A 9,690-nucleotide genomic window follows, 5' to 3' on the forward strand; every position below is an offset into this window, starting at 1 on the left:
AGCTGATATAAATTTTCCCCTTCTTAATCCTGTCATAAACAAATCTCAACACATGAGATTTGATGGAACATATTCAGACTCCTTCAGCTTTCTCTTATCTGGGAAGGTTTTTATTTTTCCTTCATTTTTGAAGGACAGTGTTTGTCTGATATAGTATTCTTGCTTGGCAATCCCCCTACCCCCAGCATTTAGAATATATCATGTCACTCTCTTTTAGTTTGTAATATTTCTACTGAGCAATCCATTCATAATCTTGTGGAAACCCTCTTGCATGTGACAGTCACTTTTCTCTTGCTGCTTTCATAATTCTTTATTTTAGCTTTTGACTGTTAGATTATATTTCCTGGGTATAGGTTTCTTTGGCTTTATCCTATTTGTAGGCATTTAGCTTCCTTCCTTTTTAAATTTTTTAGTTTCTTTTTTGTTTATTTGTTTTGTTTTTACCATAGGATGTGTGTGCTCACCAAAGAGAGACAGTGAGAGGGAAAATAAGAAATAATCCCCCAGGGGAGATGGTAACGTCACATCCCTTCTCGCCCATTCTCTTCTTGGGACTTTGGGCATGCATGAACACATACCTGGTGTGATTTCCAAGCCTCTAGGTCTGGGACTTGAACTGCAGTCAGCCATGTGGAAGTCCAGTGTCCAGTGCCTTAGCCACTATGTCACATGTAGACCCTGACATTGAGCTTCCTATATTTGGAATTTTTCCTTTCTATCTTCAAATGTGGAAAAATTTTGGTCATCATTTCTTTAAGGTCTCTACTTATTTCTCTTCTCCTTCTGAAAGTCTTATAATGTGTATATTGGTCATCTTGAAGCTGTTCTATGAGAATTTGTTGATTATTTCTTCGGTTTGATCAAGTCTGCTTTTGAACCCCTCTAGTGAAATTTTCATTTCAATTTTTGTATTCTTGGGTTTCAGAATTTCTGTTTTACTCTTTTGAAATATCTATCTCTCTCTATATATATCTATATGTAGATAGCTGGATAGGATCTCTTTGCTAATATTATTTTATTGATGAGATTTCCTGATTTAATTTAGTTTCTGTGTAGTGCATTAAATTTCTTTAATAAAATTGTCTTGCACATTTTTCAGATAATTTAAATTTGTTGATCTCTGTTTCTTCAGGGTCAATTTTTAGAGGTTTGGTTTGTTCCTTTAACTGAGCCATGTTTCCCTGTGTGTTCATATGCTTTGTTATTTTTGGTGGGATTTATGTATTTGGATAAATAGACTCCTTCCAGTCTTCATGTACTGGATTTGTACAGGGCAAGACCTTCTCTGATCTGCTCCAATAGAGATTCTAAGGCTTTGAGAGGAATGGGTCTTCTTAAGCTTGGTGTGTGATTTTTCTCACTACAGTGATTTGCTGCTTTCTTGAGGAGCTAGCAGTCTCTTGCTCCCTCTAGTGTCTGCCTGTAGTAATGCAAGTTCTCTGGTCCTGCAAGAGCCACTGAGCAAGCAAGCCCTTCTTGTTCACATCAGGTCCTAGGTAAAGTATGTCTGTTCCATGAATGCTCCTAGTCAGCCGAGACAGAAAGCAGTCTCTAGGGAAGCTCCCCACAAACTGGACACTTGACTGCACATTTCACACATCTCTTATCCAATGGATGAGAAGTCATCCATTGGACAGTCTCTCCTGATTGTGCTGAGCTCACCGATTGCTTTCTGCAGCATTAGAGGTTTTCTGTGCTGCAATGAGCCACTGAAGTCTCCTTTTTTCTCAGCAGAGCACAGACATTCAAAGTATTCCAGTCTCTAGTCAGCACTCTGAGTCAGAGGACATAAGCTAGTTCTGGAGGCAAACTCCCCAAACCTAGAAAGTTACACATGACATTCCATTTTATTTCTCTCCTGATGGAGAAGCTTGTGTTGGGATTTTACTCCCAGTTGTACCATGTCACACTAATCTGGTGTCTTCACTATCACAGGTGACATGAAATAAATATTTTTATTTATTTCAGTATGTCTGTTCTTAGCTTTGAGTATGCCTGGGGTACTGTCACTTCCTAACTGATTGTAGTAATTCTCATAAAGACTTTTGGTGTCTCTGTGCAGAAACAAGGCCTTGGTCTTTCTTTTCTGCCCTTTCGTTCTGTAGACAACAACATTTTCAAAGAAATAGTGTGACGAGAAAGGAGAGGGGGGAAGATAGGTGAAAGTTGTGAGGATGAGAAAGGAGTAAAAAGAAAAGAAGCAGGTACTAAGGCATATTGTGTGCTGATCATAGAGAGTGAGAGATAAATGGTGCTCCACACGAGAGCAGTGGTTTTCACACTTTTATGTGCATTAGGAACATATGGCAAGCTTACACAGACTGTTGAACTCCACCCTGGCGTTTGTGTTTCAGGGGGTCTGTGGTGGGACTGCAGTCTTTGCATATCTAAGAGGTTCCTCAGTGGTGCGAACGCCGCTGTTACAGGGACCAAATTGAGGGCTACCTCTAGAGAAAAGACAATGGTGTCCTTGAGAAGAAAAGAGGGGATTGGCTGCAGAGAATATGAACTTTTCTCTCTGGTTTTGCTCTCTCAGGATAGTCAAAGGATAAGTCAGTCACTCCCTTGAGTGGTATGTTTTGTTGCATGGTTATAGAAACAGCTGATCTTGGGTGACCAGGAAGAGTGCTTATTTGGAATATTTCCCTTCACGGTCTCTACATCTGTTCTCATGTCTCTTTTCATGTTAGATACAGAACATGAGCTCATTTGTACATTTTACACCTGCTCAGTTTCTCATTGTTCATATGAAATTCTTTTCTTTACTCATAGTTCTCACCTCTCTTTTGCAACTTTTTCAGACGTCTATATGATCCTGATTTTCTCTTCAGATAGCTATTTGGAGCAGGTGTAGTGATTTCTCTGACAGGATTGGTGAGATTTAAGAGGAACTCTGAGGACGTGGGCCTCATCAGATTGTCAACAGAGAGACTCCTGCACTAGCCACGTTGTAATTTTTGCAGCAATTCACACATCAGAGAAACCAAGTCCCTGGTAAGCTCAGCGAAGTGCTAGAAGTTTAAAAAACATGGCAATAGCCCAGGGGTTTTGACAGAACCAGATTATTGCCTTCTTGATCTACTGTAGGATAATTGCATTAGCCACAAACATTTAAAAAGTTAAAAAAAAAAAAAAAGCAGAGTAAACCTGTGATGTGCAAAGGAAAATGTCAAAATTTTCACACTTTAAAACTTATCTCATCAGGGAAAGGATTTTTTTAGAAGAAAAATCAGCAACTTTTGCTTAAAAAAATATCTCTCTATATACAAACTGCATCTGTTCAGGCGTCTGTCTTCTCCTGTCAGATTTGCCTGAGTTGAAGTTCCCAATGTGTTAAAGTCAGAGGCAAGTGCTCTCAGGGTCCAGGAGTATGGAATGTTCTAGACACCCAACAACAACGAACTGAAGTAGAAATCAAAGGAAATCCATTTGAAGACTTTTTCCCTCCCTCTCCCCAGGTCCTTTGATGTGAAGAGAGGAGCTCAGCTTCCAGGGTGGTGATAATAGAATTTCTTTTCCATCAGATTCTTCATCATATAATCCAACTGCGCCTTAATCCTTCCTGCTTTCTTCACACCCCCTGATGTAGGCCCAGAGCCCTAACTATAGGGTCCCATATTGAGAAGCCAGTATTGGAATAAGAAAAGCAAAACGAAAAGTTTCACATCCAAGTAAAAACAAAGAAAGGGATGTGGGTTAGGCCAAACTGTGAACTGGTGGTTAAGGGAACTGGAACCCACATGGCTGTCTGCGAGGCTCAAGTCCTGGAACTGATGGCTTGAGAAACAGGCTAGACATGTGTGTCTACATGCCCAAAATCTTGAAAGGAGAGGGAAATGGGGAAGGGATTATAGTATGACTATTCCCTTTAGGAGTTGCTTTCTCACTTTCTCTCTCTGTCTATTTCCAATGAACACACACAGCCTCTGCCAAATAAAAAATCTAACTAAATAAAAAGGAATGTGGGGTAGAGACAGAAGAGGAGTAAAAAACTGTAAGTCTTTTTTTATAGCACATCTCTTTAATTCAGTTGTACTCTAGAAAATCCATCTCAATACTTTTGGGGAAAAAATAGGGTGTGAATAATAATAATTATTGTACAAAGTACTAAATGTAATTCTAAGATTGACTCAACTGTATAAAGTATAAAATATATTCAAAATATAAAGTGCACATTACAAATTAATTGTGATATTTATATGTTACAATAATCATATTACAACTCAATCATACAAGATATTTAAATAGGTACAATAGTTTTAAATAACTGGAAATAAACTTAAAATCAGCCTCAGAGTGATGCATATTAAAGTTAAGATCTAAAAGACAATTATGAATTTATTATTTGAGACTTTTTATTTTTTGTGTTTTTGCCATAGGGTGTGTGCACTCACCAGAGTGACAGAGAGAGGGAAAATGAGAATTCACCTCCTAGGAGGATGCCCTGTTGAGATTCCTTCTCCTCCATTCTTCTCTCAGGATTTTGGGTACACATGTCCCTGGCATGATTCTCAAGCTGCCAGATTCAAACTGTGGTTAGATATGTGAGAGTTTACCACCTTAACCACTATGTCACCTGCTGGCCTCCTTGAGGCACATACATATATATATATATATGTATATAAACATATGTATATATGTATATAAATATATGTATGTATATTTATTTATTTATTTTTAACCTCTTCTCTACTCCCAGTTAGTATTTCAGGCATATAAAGAGAGACTATCATTTTTATGGAGGAAATAAACACTTTTAGGCCTACCTGTGTCTTAGTGCTTAAGGCAGCCAGAGTTCACATTGCTAATTGTGTAGTTGGAGTCCAGGACCCAGAAACTTGAGAAACACGCTAGATGTGTGTGTGTGTGTATGTGTGTGTGTGTGTACCCCAGATACCAGAAGAATAGAGAATTGGAGGAGGGTTGTGGCATGGCCATGCCCCATTGCATGGTGCTCTCTCTCTGGCTCTCTGGAGAGCACATGCACTCTTTGGCAAAACTGATAAAAACAAAAAACAACAACAACAAAAAACAAAAATAAGAAGAAAGATAAAAAGTAAATGCTTTTAAAAATTGACTTTGAAGATCAAGTCCATCCTAAATAATAATGTTAACCAACATTTCTAAGGTTAAAACAACTTGAGAAATTGAGAGAGTCAATTGAAAGCAAACAAACTTGAAAACGTTTTGAAAATATAAAGTATAAACTCAGGCATTTATCATTAAGTATCTACTATGTATAAAACTCTGCAAGGCACTGAGATTCAAAATATGATTCTTGGGCTTGCTTCTTGCAAGGTTACTATCTATAATAGTTTGCTAAAACATACAATGCAGGTTGAATCCGTGGATGATTAAAGTTAAGGTTGGTTGGTGGAAGGTGAGGCTTCTATCAGATGGAGGGACCAAAATGCTGCTTTGTGGAAGATGTGGAATGTGAAAATATGAAAATATGGCATACATTGGTCAAGCAAAGTAATGAGGGGTGGTAGTTCAAGTGAGTAAAAGGAAAGGCAAAAATAAATTTGGAAGATGTTAGACGTTAGAAGAGGCAGTTATAGCTCAGAAAATGTAATAGTTTCCATTACAGACTAGAAGCCAACTCCTGCATTAGCACTGAGGTAATCAAGGTGCAAAAGGCATAACTGACCTGTCAAACAGCTTGTTTGTATCAGAACTGAAGTAGCTTGACTTCTATTATTGACTTCATATTTCAAAGAGTTTCCTTATTTTTTTAACTCCAAATTCTGCTTATAATGGCATTTTAGACTTATTTTCAACAGGAATGGCAAAAAGATTTGATCACAGATTTTCACTGTGTCTGATTGGTAGTAGCAAGTGGCTGCTTCCATCATTCATCACTCATTAAGAAGGATTCTGAGGTAGCAGCTGGGCTTAGGCTACGTGCCAATGAGATCTACACTTGATTATCAATGTCTGTTATGGACAAGGAAGTGGGGAGCTGTGACATATGTGTCTTGTGTTTGTTGCCTTGGTTGTGGAATCCTGAGCAAGATACCAATGGCATAGTGAGAACTGCAGCTACTGAGCTGGTAATTCTGAGATACAAAAGAAAGTTACTTAATACTTCATTGCCAGAAAGTAGAAAAGCAATATAAAATTGGGGAGCAGATGCTAGTGTAATAATCATTTCTTGTTTTCTTAGCCAAATTCTGGAGGAAAAAAAATGATATTACTAATATGTATTTCAACATCATTTAGTTGTTATTGGTAGGTATTGATAATCAGAAATCTTTTTAGTAGATATAGGGTTTTTTTTGGTAGATATTAAGCATACTTAGATCTGTGTTTTCAGTGGATCCACCGAAGAAGATTGTTATTAATGCCAATATTCTATATTATAAATAAAAAAGCAATCCATTTATGATCATGCAACTAGAAAGAGGTAGATGATAGAATGACTTCTTGAGACTCTGACCTGCTTATTTATGATTATTTCTTGTTTATTAATTGAAGTGTAGGTAGCATGGTCGCTGGGGCCTGATCAGTATCTTCAAATGCTGCTGCCCCACTAACAGACCCGTGGTCTTGGGCAAGCTGCAAAATCTTTCTGGGTTGTGTAAGGTAGAAAGTTATTGTGTCATAAGTACTCACACATAAAGATGTGAGGATGCCCTTGTGTGGTGACACCAGTTGAGTTACGTTTTATTATGGCCTTTTCTTTTGTTTATAGTGATCTGTTTTCCTCTTCTGCAGGTAATTTTCATTTAGTCCTGGACCTGATAGCTTGAAAATCACTCCAGGCACATGTACACGTGTGCCTAAAATCCCAGGAGGAGAATGAAGGAGAAGGGATTGCGGCATGGCCATCCCTTCTGGAAGTAATGTCTCATTTTCCCTCTCTCTGTCTCTTTCTGGCAAGCACATGTACCCTGTGGCAAAAACTTTTTAAAAAGTTTTTGATAATCGGGATTCACAGTTAGCAAAATGGCTATGTTGCTGGACTCCCATGTAGTTGACTGTGGTTCGAGCCCTGGACCTGGTGGCTTAAACTCACACCGGGCACATGTGCATGCATGCCCAAGCTGCTGAGAGGAGAATGGAGGAGAAGGGACTGAGGAGTAGCCATCCCCTCAACCCCCTCGGGAGTGATTTCTCACTTTCTGTCTCTCTGTCTTTTTGGTGAGCACATGTGCCCTATAGCAAAAACCTCCCCCCCCAAAAAAAAAGTTTCTGATTATCAGTAATACATACAAAGCAGCTTCAAAGTGTCTGTGGAAAATGGAACTAAAGTATGAGTTTATTTTGGAGCAAAACTTTAAAAATCCATGTATAGTTTTTTTCAGTATACATCTCCCATGAACTTTTTGAAAACCCCATCCATGTTCTAGGGAAAACTGACAAGATGTGGAAATTTGCACATATGGATATTTTGAAATTTTTTTTTATTTTCAAATACCCTTAATCTTATTAACATATACTTTTTTTATCTAAATAGGAAAGCACGTTTAGATGGGTTGTAGACTATTAATCAGTTGTGGAAATGAGAACAAATGTTTTTAAACAAAATATATTAGACATGAACTCACATGATGAGGCTAGAAATGCCACATCTTTGTTGACTCCTCTTCCCAGATTATAAACAAAGAGAATTTTCTTAATTTTATGTTTCTTTTTATTTTTAAAATTTATGATAGAGTGCATGTATGTGCATACAAGAGGGACAGGGAAAGGGAGAAAGAGAGTAACCTCCACAGAGTCTGGTCATGCTGCCATATCCATCCTTCAGTCCTCCATAACATCAGATCTTGGTGTGTTTCAGGCTCCATCCTATGTGTGCCTGGTATGTTTCAGGCTGACCAGGCCAGAGATTAGAAATACAGTTGCCTTGTGGGATCCAATTTCTCTTGAGTACTGTGTTATCCCTGTGACACAGAGCTGGTCCCTACGGCTAATTTTTGATGATGACCCAATAACACTCTTTTTTATGTTGTGCAGCTAATTTAAAACTTAAGCTGCTCACTAAAGAAGCAAGAAAAGTTTCCTTTTTTCCTTTAACTCCAGAGTATTTCAAGGATGATTATGAAGTATCTTTTTAATCCTTGCTAAATTGATCATCCCATCCCATACATATGCTCAACTTGGCTGAACTTGGAGTTTAATTTACTAATCATATAAGAAGTGAACCCTGTTAAATTATTGAGCCCTTATGTCGAATGGCTTGCCTATTACCCTTTTAATAAGTTCATGTGTGTTTTGCAGGCTGGTATTTTCTTTGAGAAAATGGCTATTATTTCTGCCTATCATTCATCATGGAATCTAAAATCATATCGATTATAAGCTTCATCACTATTTTATAGGCCATTAAGAAAATACTGCCAAATAATTTTGAGGCCATTAATTTTGAGAAGCATCCCAATTTCAGAGAGGTTAAAATAAAAAAAAAGAGCATGCTATAAATGATATAATATGGAGAATTTCTTCTTAAAAAGAAATGCTTTTGACCATTGGAAGCTTCTACAGCTCTTTCTTCAGCTTCACACTCTCATAGATAGTCTTCACTTACAAATGATCTTATTTAGAATGAACTCCTAAATATGAGGGTGCATAAAAGACCTTAATTATTATCCAATTTAAGTTAGAGTTACTAGGAATGATCTCCTGGAAAAGAATTAAACATGTCCAGCAGCTGACATGGCTTTTGTGATTATTAATCATTAGATGTCACATGGAGATAAGCAAAATGTATGAAGCAGCCCCACCACTCACATAATAGAATATAAGCAGAATAGGAAATAAGCATTGGTTAATGTATCTAGAGAGATAATTGATTGAGAGTAATTATTTTCTTGTCCTTGCTATTAGAGAAAAGAGGAAATAAAATGAACTCCACCTTCCCCTAAGATTCTTGAAGACCTTGCACTAGAAGAGGAGTTAATATCTTTGGATATCAGAAGATGAAATGAAGAAAGCCTCCATTTGGGTCTTTGTTGGGAAGGTTAGATTCATCTAGGAACTAAGCCAATGTTTCTGAGAGTTGGGGTATTATGTGCGCTGATAGGCTCTGATATGTTATAAAAAATATGCACAATTGTTTTCATTTATATCAATGACCTTTGCATTATGACTCTGTGTCTAGTTTTTACCTCTTGAATCATGCCTGGCTGCATGACTTGCTTAATCCAATAGAATGAGGTAGAAGTGTCAGTGAGCTACTACTCAGCCTAGACCTCAAGAGGCCTTGACACACTACTTGTTCTATTGGTGCACCTGTACCTGTCCTAGAAATAAGCTTGGAAGGGCCTGTTGAAGGATAAGAGAACATCTATGCAGAGGAGACAAAAGTCATTTCATTTATCCCAACTGATTCTCAGGGATGAGATAGAGTTCATTTAGGATAAGCAAAGTCTTTCACTTAATCTGTGGCTGACCTCAGATACATGAGAGAGCCCAGTCAAGACCAGAAGAACTACTCAGTTGAGCCAAGTTCATTTTGCCAATCCATAGACTCCTGTGTTAAATGGTTGTTAAGACAATTACATTTTGGTACAATTTATTATGTAGCAGTAGCTAACTTAAGACACGGTAAACAGAGGGTAAACCTACAAATAAGTTGATAGAGTGTCTCTGCAGTGTGGAGTTTGGTCAAATAGCACTTGTGGGGGCCTGTGACCTCCTCACACATAGCTTTGTGTGCAGAAATACTGATGAATTAAAAGGAGTATGGCT

This window comes from Tupaia chinensis, unplaced genomic scaffold (genome assembly GCF_000334495.1).
Source record: "Tupaia chinensis unplaced genomic scaffold, TupChi_1.0 Scaffold000101_1, whole genome shotgun sequence".
Taxonomy (NCBI): Eukaryota; Metazoa; Chordata; class Mammalia; order Scandentia; family Tupaiidae; genus Tupaia; species Tupaia belangeri.